Source organism: Oryctolagus cuniculus, chromosome 4 (genome assembly GCF_964237555.1).
Source record: "Oryctolagus cuniculus chromosome 4, mOryCun1.1, whole genome shotgun sequence".
Taxonomy (NCBI): Eukaryota; Metazoa; Chordata; class Mammalia; order Lagomorpha; family Leporidae; genus Oryctolagus; species Oryctolagus cuniculus.
In genome coordinates this window covers 78,984,860-78,996,863 of record NC_091435.1, presented here as the reverse complement: position 1 = coordinate 78,996,863, position 12,004 = coordinate 78,984,860, and the positions used below count along the sequence as shown (strand labels likewise).

Here is a 12,004-nt window from a genome sequence, read left to right as displayed (position 1 = left end):
ATGGGAAGCGGGATACACAGCAGACTCATAGAATGGCAGATGCCCTAAACAGCACTCTGGCCTCAGAATCAGCCCTTAAGGCATTCGGATCTGGCTGAAGAGCCCATGAGAGTATTTCAGGCATGGAAAGCCAAGACACTCTGGAAAAGAAAAGAAAAGAAAAGAAAAGAAAAGAAAAGAAAACAAAAACAAAACAAAACAAAACAAAAGAAAAAAACACCTAATTGAAAGACCTCTTCGAGTGAGATCCCAGTGGAAAGAACGGGCCATCAAAGAAGGAGGTACCTTTCTCTGAAGGGAGGAGAGAACTTCCACTTTCACTATGACCTCGTTTAAATAAGATCAGAGTCGGCGAACTCAAAATGCTTCCATAGCCTTGGCAACTCATGACAAGAGCCTAGGGTGATTACTGACACCATAAACAAGAGTGTCAATTTGTTAAGTCAACAACAGGAGTCACTGTGCACTTATTCTTCATGTAGGATCTCTGTCCTTAATGTGTTGTACAATGTGAATTAATGGTATAACTAGTACTGAAGGGTGCAAACTGTTGAAATCTTTACTTAATTTATACTAAATTTATCTTCTGTATATAAAGATAATTGAAAATGAATCTTGATGTGAATGGAATGGGAGAGGGAGCGGGAGATGGGAGGGTTGCGGATGGGAGGGAAGTTATGGGCGGGGGGAACCACTGTAATCCATAAGCTATTCTTTGGAAATTTATATTCATTAAATAAAAGAAAAAAAATAGAGTGAAACCCTAGAAAAAAATTTTTTAAAAATAAACTAAATTTTCTAGGGAATTGCAGGCCCTGGGTTCTGGATAAGCTCTTCTAGCAGCTAGTTGAAAGACCTTGGACAATTCAAAACTTTATAGGATTCTAGCAAAACAAAGAGATCTGTATAAATTCCATATGCATGCACAGAACACCTATTATACTAATATTGTAGGAGTCTGTGGTTCTAACTGTTTGGGTCCATGTCTCATGACCAAGGAGAACAAGGGGCATGGATGATGAGGGGTGAGCAAAACTCAAGGTTTATCAAGCAAAAAGAGAAAGCAGAGCTTGAAGCAAATGAAGGCTCCCATACTGGTACGGATAGGACAAGCAGGAATCCATCAGGAAGAAGTTGCCTAGGGGTTTATATCCTTTGAGTCAGAGGAAGTTTGTACCGGGTTTTGCAAATGTCTGTTGGCTAGCAATGACCTTCTCATTGCTGGGGAGCAGGGATCTGGGCGGTGCCAGCTGTAATGCATGCTGTTTTGTTTTCCGTATCTCTAGTATTTCAGTAGTGACAGCATTCTGTTGTAGGTGTGTCCTTCTGTACCCCAGGCTAGAGTTTCCTTCTGCACTTCACACTTGAGTCACTGAAGCCCTTTGTCCCTGGCTGCCTACCTCAGCCCTCAGCTGTCTCCTGTTCCTATCATAAAGTGTAGTAATCATGTAGGGCCCCCCTCCAGTCCTAATACTCTGACTTTAATGGTAAGGGTTAGTGAAGGGCGGTTTCCTGCTTCCATTCCACTTGTGCAGCTCATCTTTTCTCAACAGTCTACTTAGCACTCCTGGATCTTGCTAGTCAAATCGTTTTTTCTCATGGCTCTCTCCATCCCCTAACACACACATTCATATTCAAGAGCAGCTTTGAAGGAGAAAGAGGCCAAAAGTCTGAAAACATAGACAGAAAGGGAGGTGGTCAACCTCTTCTGCCTGGAGGCAGAGGGAAGGAAAGGAAGGGACCTGGGACACCGTATGTAACATTTTCAGAATACTAACTACATTCTTCCCATCTTGTTTTGCTTAGTAAGTACCATGAGTCTCAAATTCTCTTTTAACAATTGGCAACTTAAGCCAGGTATAAAACATATTTTCTGAACGCAGAGGGAAATAATAAACAAGTATATGGGGAGAGGGATGATTGAGTGGGAGGTGCAGATAAGTGAATTAGGTTTGTCTCTATCTTCATAAATGCTAGAAAAATTATTTCAAGGCAAAAATAAGTTCCAAGTGTCATTCATGTTACTAAGTTAATAAAACAAAAGACATTTTAAAATCTTATATGAGGGGAAATATTTTCTATATTATATAAATGATTTAAACTGTTTATGAAACCAAACACGTCCTCCAAAAGCCAATGAGTCCCAAGCTACCCCTCAGCGATTGCATCAAGAGTTGACTTATAAAACTCAAACTATAGCCATGGCTTAATTCTTTTTTCCTCTCAGTATAATCACAAATAGACTTATAATCCAAGCTAAGAGTCACAGAATGTGTGAACCTGAGGTTGTTACTATTATTATTTTAAAGATTTATTATTTGAAATTCAGAGTTATAGGGACAGAGAAGAGACAGAGGTCTTCATCTGCTGGTTCACTCCCCAGATGGCCACAACCACCACAGCCGGGCCAGGCCAAAGTCAGAAGCCTGGAACTCCATCCCGGTCTCCCACGTAGGTGTGGCAGGGGCCCAAGTACTTGGGCAATCGTCTGCTGCTTTCCCAGTAGCAGGGAGTTGGATTGGAAGTAGAGCAGCTAGGCCATGAACTGGTGTCCACATGGGATGTCAGCATCGCAGGAGGTAGCTCTACCTGCTAAGCCACAATGTAGCTCCAAATTATTATGTTTTAAAAGAGACAAAAGAAGTTGTTCAATTCAAAGGTATAACTGGATAAGCAGATTTGTTTACAAGCATTCTTGTGACTACTTTTTTAAAAAACACAACAAACTTCTTTGCAAATAAGACATAAACATCAACTATGATGACCTAACTTCTGGTGGATACTGCACATAATTAGGCAGAAATAGGCAAACTTACACTGGTAGATTAGCAAATACTCAATCAAAACTCCATTTGTGGCCCTGGCTTCTTCATTGATTTCTATTCCTACTTTGTCTCCTATCATCTGGTTGACTTCCTGACCTACTCCCCTGTGGTAGGTAAGGCCACCACCTGCGACATCTGCATCCCAATGGGCACTGGTTTGAGTTCTGCTGCTCCACTTCCAAACCAGCCCTTTACTAATGAACCTGGGAAAACAGTGGAGGATGGCCCAAGTGCTTGAGCCCCTATATCCACATGGGAGACCTAGAAGAAGCTCCTGGCTCCTGGCTTCAGAGTAGCCTAGCCCAGACCATTGCAGCTATTTGTGGAGTGAACCAGCAGATGGAAGACCTCTTTCTATCTCTTCTTCTCTGTAACTCTTTCAAATTAAAAAAATATATAAAAAAAAGTGTTTGCTTCTATCATAATTCTTCAATTTTGGGTAATTTGGCTGGTACTTTGCCTGTAACCTTTCTGATTAGGTTGTAGGAACATCAAAGCAAGCACCTGTATTTCCTTTTCGGAAGCACGCTCTGGTAACCTGGGACACAACATCACTACTCAGACTTGTGTTCTTTCCAAGTGCAGCTGACATCCCGTATTTCTTTAGGGCTTCCCAGAGTCACGGTTACAAATGCCTTACTGGAATGAGTTCAGGAATGCCTGCCAACATGTGCGTGACAAGTCTGAGTCTAGGACAAAGCACTGTAAGGATCAAAGAGCAAGCAGAAACGAATCCACACTCCAGTCCCTCATGCAGGACACAAAGAGAACTATCCTCCAGGATACTCTCTTCACGACTGTGCAGAACACAGAATTAGAAGTTTGTTACAGCATGCTCTTATCTTTCCAAAAAGCATAGTTTGAGCTATTGACAATCTTGGAATCCCTGCAGGAACCTTTCTATTTTTCTAATAAATTCCCTCTTTTATTAGAAAGAGAAGGAAGGAAGGAAGGAAGGAAGGAAGGAAGGAAGGAAGGAAGGAAGGAAGGAGGGGAGGGAGGGAGGGAGGGAGGGAAGGAGGGAGGAAGCGAAGAAGGGAAGAAGCGAGGAAGGGAGGAAGGGAGGAAGGGAGGATGGAAGAAGAGAGTTCAAAGATCATGGTCCAAAGCTCAGTGTGGGCTGACGCTGTAGTCTATGCATCCACTGCCCCTCTCTCTTCTTCTGAGTTGCTGGCTGGGAAAAATCAGCAGCAGTGTAAGAAACAGAAGCCAGAGACCTGATGGCATCCAGGCCTTTAGGTTTAACTAAATCCACTGTAGATGGAACAAGCACATGTTTAAAAGTAATTCCTGGGGCCAGCGTTGTAGAGTAGTGGGTAAAGCCACTGCCTGCCGTGTCAGCATCATATATGGGCGTTGGTTTGTTGGCTGCTCTACTTCTGATCCAGTTTCCTGCTTATGGCCTGGGAAAAGCAGCAGAAGATGGACCAAGTGCCTGGGCCCCTGCTATCCATTTTTGTTCCACATATCTTAGCTGACTTCTCTCATGGTTGATATAAACATATCCAAATCCCTGTCCAGCCAGCTGTGCATCCAGAGCAGTGGATAGAGAATTCAAAGTCCCGTGAAGAAGAACTGAGTCACCAGGTCAACCTCAGGAATGTCCAATACACGGACAGCCACACTGATTGCCATCAGAACTTTGAGACTTCCTTCTCTGAAGCCTTTCAGAGCCATTTCTCTCTGTGATTATGCAATGCCCCCGCATGGAAACATGGGGTGTTCTGTTTTATGTGCAGGTCCATGGCCATTTCAGTTCCAATCTTCTTGGTCTCTCAGAAGATAAGAGCCCCCTCTTCAGACTCGCCATGCACTTGCAGGACATCTCCAGTAACTGCTGGCCTCTGAGACCAACAGCACTGAAGACCAAATAATCCACGGTAATTGCAGCCTTTTGAGTCATTTTTCCAATAAGATCAGCTTGTTGCTCATATCTGGATCTCGAGGGTTTTTTGTTTTTTTTTTTTGTTTTGTTTTGTTTTTGTTTTTGCAGTTTTGCATATCCATTGTGGGCAAGTTGCAGAAAAAAAGTCCCATCTGAAGATTGTCTTCAGAATCAGTTTTACAGCATTCATGGATCAAACCTTCCACTTGTTAAGCAAAATTAGATCTAACATTTGATCCCCTTCACAAAGCACAACATGCTGCAGTCTGGAAAGATCCAACTGGCTCTGCAGATGGTCTCCGTTACGACCAGGTGTCCCAACCAGGATGTCAACAGTATTTCAAATATGATTAATCTGGCTTTGATAGGCTGTTCCATTGCAAAAACATGCCACACAGAATGTCCTAGTTATAGCTCTGAAGTTTTTGGCTACTTGATTTGCCAGTTCTTGTTGCAGCCAAAGCAAGTACCTTTCGGTGACCTGTTTTTAAAAACTGTTGATTTCTTAAGAGCCTTTCAATCAAGGGGACGGTGAAAGAGAATGTCTTTCCCGTCCCTGTGCATGCTTGAGCAATTACACCTTTACCTTCACATACAGGGCCAAAGGTGTGAACTTGAATAGGAAAGAGATATGTGACCGCCTCGATCTTTCAGCTTTCTAATCTCTTCAGAAATTGAGAAACTGGAGAAGGTTCCTTCTTGCTGTTCACATTTAGGGTCTCCAGTTTATTATCACCTGATTTATAAAACCTGTCCAAGGAGGACACTCATGCTGATTTTTTTTTCATATTCATCAATATCTCTACTTGACAGATCTTTTCTTCTTGACTTGGGTGATTTAGAGAATTTATCTGAAAGTCTATTAAATCCTTCTTCAGTGTCTCCATTTAGCTTCTCTTTCATTTTAGCTTTTTGAGGCTTGGGAGCGTGCAAATCATCTGCAACACCATTTTCCCTTGCTGCTGATTTCTTACCAGAGTTGGAATTGTGTCTTGAGCACCGAGTCATGTGTTTTTGGCTTATCTTGTTTACATCTTTCCAACAACCCTGTGTCCTGTTCAGTACCTGTGATTTTCTAATTGGGGATTTTTAAGAGTGAGGGAACAGCACCTCTACAGGCTCCTTGAGGAGATAACCACTTCTTTTCTTTTTTTAAATATTTATTTATTTATTTGAAATGCAGAGTTACACATAGAGAGAAGAGGCAGAGAGAGAGAGAAAGAGGCCTTCCATACACTGGTTCACTCCCCAGTTGGCCAGAGCTAGGCTGATCCAAGCAAGGAGCCAAGAGCTTATTCTGGGTCTCCCATATGGGTGCAGGGACCCAAGAACTTGGGCCAACTTCTACCTCTACCTGGCTTTCCCAGGCCATAGCAGAGAGCTGGTTGGGCAGTGGAGCAGCCAGGACTTGAACTGGTGCCGATATGGGATGCTGACCCTGCAGGTGGTGACTTTACCCACTATGCCACAGCGCCGGCCCCAGGACCATTTTTATATTTTATGTAAAGCCCTCAGTTCTCAGCAAAGAGTCTGGTGAAATCAGTCTCAAGAAAGAGGGAGGAAATGGCAGCGGCCAACGAAGCACACTCATCCTCTGGGAGCAGCATGGGGAGGAGCAGATATCTAATGCCATTTGCTGAAACATCTCATCTCTTATGTTTTACATGAGAAGATATAGGGGTGGAACATTCAGCACAGCAGTTAAGACACTGCTTGGAAAGCCCACATCCCATGTCAGAGGGCCTGGGTTTAACTCTTGGCTCCACTTTCTGATCCAGCTTCCTGTTATATGATTCAGTCTCAAATAAATACCTTGTGCTTCTCCTTCCTCTGGCTCTCAGCTCCTCCAAAGGTGCGTCAGGCTCCATAATGGCCCCCAAGAGGAATTTCCCAGGCATTACTGGCCCACCTGCCTCTCTGCCCAGTGGCTGCAACCACCTAGGGTATGGTGGAATGAGAAGGCCATGCCAAGATGGCCACTGGCAACAGAAACTGCCTGGCAACAGGCTGTGATTGCATGGCTTCTGAAACCACATGACAACGGAGCCTGCCTGGCAACAGGCTGTGATTGGATGGCTTTGGAAACTGCCTGGCAACAGGGTGTGATTGGTTAGGGCATAAACCACCCCTTGACTGGATTGGCTGCCTTGGCTATAGAAGCTGCTGTAGCAACTGAAGTAAACGAGTCTGCAGGCTGCTCACCTCAGGCCTGCTTTCACTAGACTCCCAGAGTCTGTGTGGTGACTCCATGCGTCTTGCCCCCACCACGCTCCTCCTCTCAGAACGAATCCACAGCAACATACAGGCAGCGACAGTGTGAAAGGAAATGGGGGCAGGGTGGCTGCCCTGAGATATTTTTCTAATTTTATTCATCTGGAAGGCAAAGTGACAGAGAGAGAGAAAAAGACAGTGACAAGGAAGAGAGAGATCTTCCATCCATTGATTCACTCCCCAAATGTTCTCAACAGCCAGGGCTGGGCCAGGCCAAAGCCAGGACTCTGGAACTCAATTTGAATCTCTCATGTGGGCGGCAGAGACTAAATTACTTAAGCCTTTATTTGCAGCTTCCCAGGGTGCACATTAGCGGGAAGTTAGGTCAGAAATCACGTGGGGGGGGGGGGCGCTGTGCTGTGGCACAGTGGGTTAACGCCCTGGCGTGGGACACCTGGAAGAAGCTCCTGGCTCCTGGCTTCGGATCGGCGCAGCTCCAGCCATTGCAGCCAATTGGGGAGTGAACTAGTGTATGGAAGACCTCTCTCTCTCTCTCTGCCTCTCCTCTCTGTGTAACTCTGACTTTCAAATAAAAATAAATAAATCTTAAAAAAAAATATCATGTGGGGACTCAAACCTAGGCACTCCAATATGGGATGCAGGCATCCAAAGCTGCGTCTTACCCTCTGCACCACAATGCCTGCCCCAGGTTTGAGATTATTTAAGGGTCATCCAAGTCCAGTTTACTCAATTCTCAGATCGGAACAGATCTCTCTACAACAAGGTACACACGCTCAAGGAGTATCCAAAGAAAGAACAGCACTTGGGATATTTCAAATGGATTCTTAACTGAAAAGTGACTAATTGGCATGGCGAGGGGAAGGGAGGCAGCCTAGGGCATACGACTTATCATTGTTAAAAACATCTGAGGAATTAAAACAAGCTAATTTTGTGTTCAAAATTACTGCAATATTAAATAATTACATGCTTTTGCATTCCAAAGTCATCACAGACACACACACACACTACTCCCAAATGAGTTTGGAGATCAGTGTCCTAGAGGATCTCGGGGCCATCTTCTGAAGTCATGAGAAACCTGGCTCTTCCTGGCTCTCCAGAACTCAGTCCTACCCCCTCACACTCGTATCCCAGTCCCTTGGCGTTCGGCTGTTACTAACATGTTCCAGCCAGTCATGAGCGCCGTGTGCTGGGAACTGTGAGGCCACGCTCATCTGTAAGACCGAGGCTTTCATGTTGGCCTGACGCTATTTCCTATTGCCTACTGTGAACTTACTCCATCTCATGAAGAGAATTCATGAAAACAGAGCTTAAAATAAAATTATTTTATATGTAAAGTCTAATTTCCCCACCTAATAGTAATACAAAATCAGAGACAGGCTTTTCTGAAAAAAATGCTGGTCTTAAGTCCTGATAAAATCATGTAAATATAAATTCTTTAAAATAACAGGAAAAGAATTGAAATGATTGTAAGATGTTTAATATAAATTGTAGTCATTTTAAAAAGATTTATTTTATATGTCTGAAAGGCAGTTACAGAGAGAAAGAGGGAGGGAGGGAAGGGGAGAGAAGGGGGGAGAGAGGGAGAGAGGGAGAGAGGGAGAGAAAGAGAGAGAGACCCAGAGATTGATCCTTCATTTTCTGGTTCACTCCCCAGATGGCTGCTATGGCCGGGGCTGTGCCAGGCAGAAGTCAGGAGCCAAGAGCTTCTTCTGGGTCACCCTCATGGGTACAGAGGCCCAAGACTTGGGCCATATTCTGCTGTCTTCCCAAGTGCATTAGCAGGGAGCTGGATTGGAACTGGAGCAGCCGGGACTCAAACTGGAGCCCATATGAAATGGCCAGCATTGCAGGTGGTGGCTTAACCCAATATGCCACAAAGCCAGGCCCGCAGTCATTATTTAACTCACTCAAAAAACATGTTTTAAGTACTCATTGCATGTGAGAAAGTTATGTGTGATAGGCATATGGTAATATGAATATGAAAAACTAAAACCCTTGCCCTTAACAACTGCTCAGAATAAGTGAAGAGTGGGGCCAGCACTGTGGCATAACGGGTTAAAGACCGGCCTGCATTGCCGGCATCCCACATGGGAGCTGGCTTGAACCCTGGCTACTCTACTTTCTATCCGGCTCTCTGCTATGGCCTGGGAAAGCAGTAGAGGATGGCCCAACTCCTTGGGCCCCTGCACCCGCATGGGGAGACCTGGAAGAAGCTCCTGGCTCCTGGCTTCAGATCAGCTCAGCTCCGGCCGTTGTGGTCATTTGGGGAGTGAACCAGTGGATGGAAGACCTCTCTCTCTCTGGCTCTACCTCTCTTTGTAACTCTTGTCTTTCTAATAAATAAAATAAATCTTAAAAAAAAAAAAAAAAAGTGAAGAGTTGCTTATCAGCCATGTACCAGAAGCATAAAGAAAAATCAGGCAGTGCGTGGGCCTGCTCCTCGTGGGTGTGAGGCTTCTGATGAGCACACACAGGTCCCTACTAGGCCTGCTTCTCTTCTCACCTGGCTCCGGCCTATAATCTCTGGGACACCACACGTATGCAGGTGGAGCTGAAGAGCCAAACTCCAACTAAGCTTCATTTATCTCCATCCAAGGAGCTGTCCCTCATCTGCTCCTAGGGCCTAGAAAGTACACACCAGGGATGCAGTCAGTCTAACCCTGAAAGACCAGGCCTGCGAAGAGGTCTGTTATAGGGACTTCTGGGGTCTTTGTAGCTGGTGCACAGATTCGAAGGTGGTGGGCTTTGCTGACACGTCTCCTTGGCCCTGTAACTTCGCACCTGAGAGGGAGCGGCAAGGCTGTGAGAGTCGGCCTGGTGCACACTCAGTCATGGAGCCCAGGACAGGGACCCTGTGGCATCGCTGTAGGCGGTACTGGCAACAGCAATGGGGATGCTGAGGGAGGGCTGATGTACAGAACCATTAGGGTGATAACAGAGATGGCTAGGTGAATGACTGGGTGCTGGGGAAGGGGAAATCTCACGTCTATAAACATGTCCAGGACATGGCTGGACAAAGGCCAGAAGCCAAGGAAAGAGGTGAGAGCTGAGAAATACATGTTGCATTTGGGGAACAAACACTGGGGAATACCAATGTTTTTAGGACAGTCAGATGAAGAAGAGTCTGGAGAGATGACAGGGAAGGAGCAATTACAGAGGCAAGAAAAACAAATGAAGAAAGCCTGGTGCTCCAGCAATTAGGAAGAGAAGAATTTCAAGGAGGCCAGAGTGTGTGTGGGATGGCATCAAGTCAAACAGAAGGACTGTTCATGACAGCCACGTGTGACCACTGGGCTCAGGCACAAGGACGGCATCTGTGATCTGAGAGTCACACTTGTGCACTTGGAATATTCATTCTAGTAGTTAGAAACAGACGCAGAGACAAAAATTAGTGTGCAGATTGGGCATCTAGGGATGAAAAATCTGGAATCAAACTTACACTGCAAAATCTCAAACTTATGCTGTAAGTGGAAAATTCCATCCCTGATTTCATGTGATGGGTTGTAGTCAAACAGGTTGACTAAAAACATTGTGTAACATTGCCTCCAGGATATGTTGTATAAGGTGATTATGAAACATAAATGAATTTCATGTTTAGACTTGGGTCCCTTCCCCAAGAAATCTCATTATGTAGATACAAATATTTAAAAATGTAAAATAATCTGAAGTCCAAAACCCTTCTAGTCCCAAGCACTTTGGATAAGGAATACTTAAACTGTATGAGTGCAAGTGCACAGAAAAGTAAAAAGAAAATCCCCCAGCTTACAGAAATAGTCTGAAAGGACTGCTTTGCATAGCAAAAATAAATGCAATTATCCTAATGCTTTCAAAGCACTTGTAAAGAAGCTGGTCTTCAGAAACTAATACTACCTATTGGTCTTGGCTGACTTTTTTTTTTTTTTTTTTTTTTTTTTTTTTTTTTTTTAAGGATTTTATCTATTTATTTGAAAGGCAGAGCCACAGAGAGGGAGAGACAGAAAGTCTTCTATCGGCTGGTTCACTCCCCAAATGACTGCAAAGGCCAGAGCTGGCTGGGCCGATCCAAAGCCAGGAGCAGGAGCTTTCTCTGGGTCTTCCATGTGGGTGATGTGGGTGCAGGGGCCCAAGCAGTTGGGCCATTTTCAACTGGTTTCCCAGGCCATAGCAGAGACCTGGGTCAGAAGAAGAGTAGCCTGGACTTGAACTGGTGCCCATATGGGAACTCCCTCCCATATGCAGGGAGAGGCTCAGCCTACTAAGCCACAGGGTCTGCCTCTTTTGGCTGACTATTAAAAGTAACTGATGAGATAGGGCATGTGCAGGAGGTTTGGCCGTATGACCATAGAGTCGTATTATCAGAGTTATCCGTAAAACTAGTTCTCAAACAGTTTTTTGTGTGTGTGCGTGTGTGTGCAAATTTTTGAAATATTTACTTAGTATAGAATTGGTCTTCCATGTAAAAAGTTAATTGAAAATGAATCTTAAGGGAGAATGGGACTGGGAAGGGGAGCGGGAGGAGAAGGAGAGGTGGAGTGGGGGGGGGCAGGTATGGTGGGAAGAATAACTATATTCAAAAAGTTGTACTTATGAAATTTATATTCCTTAAAAATAAATAAATATTTTAAAAAAGCAACACAGAAAAACAAAAAAAGGAGTGATTCACAATCTTCAGCAAAGTGAAATCACATAATTTGACGTTATTTTTTCCACATCATTCCATGCCTCATTTTGCTTTCCAGGTAAGAGTTAAGTTTCGTGAGGGTCAGGACCATGGCTTTTCAGTCCCCCACATGTCTTCCAAGGGCTAGTGTGGAGCCACTGTCCTCAGGAGGGTGTGGACTAACCCAAATACAAGGGAATGCCATCCCTGAAATATACAGCCAAGTTGTGTATCAAAATCCTTGCGAAGCTATCCAAAGTCATCCATGTCACATCAAACCCATTTGTAAACTCAAAACATTCATTAAGAAGCTTAAATCAGTGATATAAAAAACCAAGGTGGTCAACAAATATTCTGAAAATAAATCATTTTAAAAAGACTGGGGGAGGGGTGCAGAGTACTTCCCCATCTGCTGGTTCACTC

The 12,004-nt window shown here is 44.3% G+C and overlaps 1 protein-coding gene and 1 pseudogene across 1 annotated transcript in view; both read right to left on the bottom strand.

Annotated features, from left to right (window-relative positions):
* SLC49A4 (solute carrier family 49 member 4) overlaps positions 1–12,004 on the bottom strand; it is a 103,652-nt gene that overhangs the window by 54,263 nt on the left and 37,385 nt on the right. The gene's annotated exons all lie outside the window — the stretch shown is intronic.
* Positions 4,754–5,851, bottom strand: LOC127482936 (ATP-dependent RNA helicase DDX50 pseudogene; annotated as a pseudogene).